At 56.6% G+C, this 371-nt stretch overlaps 1 protein-coding gene across 2 annotated transcripts in view; it reads right to left on the bottom strand.

The window, feature by feature from the left end:
• Positions 1 to 371, bottom strand: part of BCL2L1 (BCL2-like 1) — a 16,272-nt gene that overhangs the window by 9,238 nt on the left and 6,663 nt on the right. The window lies entirely within an intron of this gene.

The raw sequence follows: 371 nt of genomic DNA, 5'->3' as shown, positions 1-371 counted from the left end.
CTCCCTCCCTCGCTGCCCCGCAGGCAGCGGCGCTGAGCGCGCTGGGTTTCCCATTAAAGAGATCCTGAGAGACAGCGCTGGGCTGGTACACGTGAGCACGTGTCCGAGGGAAGGCACGGGTGGCTGGAGAGATGCTGCCCGCTCCGAGCAGGCGTTCCCGCCTGCGGGCAGTCCCCTTCCCAGCATCGTTCGGCCCTCCCGGTGCCTCTTCTCGCTAAGGCTAAATTAAACATGAGGAGAAAATAAGGCGAAATACCTAAAAATAAAATTTTTAAAAAAAGAAAACAAAGAAAGAAATAAAGCGAGTTATTTCTACAGCACAAGTAGGTCACAGCTCCCCGGCATGCGAGTCGTGGCAGCCGGGGGCCCGG

This window comes from Mesitornis unicolor, unplaced genomic scaffold (genome assembly GCF_000695765.1).
Source record: "Mesitornis unicolor isolate BGI_N332 unplaced genomic scaffold, ASM69576v1 scaffold26891, whole genome shotgun sequence".
In the NCBI taxonomy this organism is placed as follows: domain Eukaryota; kingdom Metazoa; phylum Chordata; class Aves; order Mesitornithiformes; family Mesitornithidae; genus Mesitornis; species Mesitornis unicolor.
Note: the sequence above shows the minus strand (reverse complement) of the source record. Positions and strands in the feature narration are given on the sequence as shown.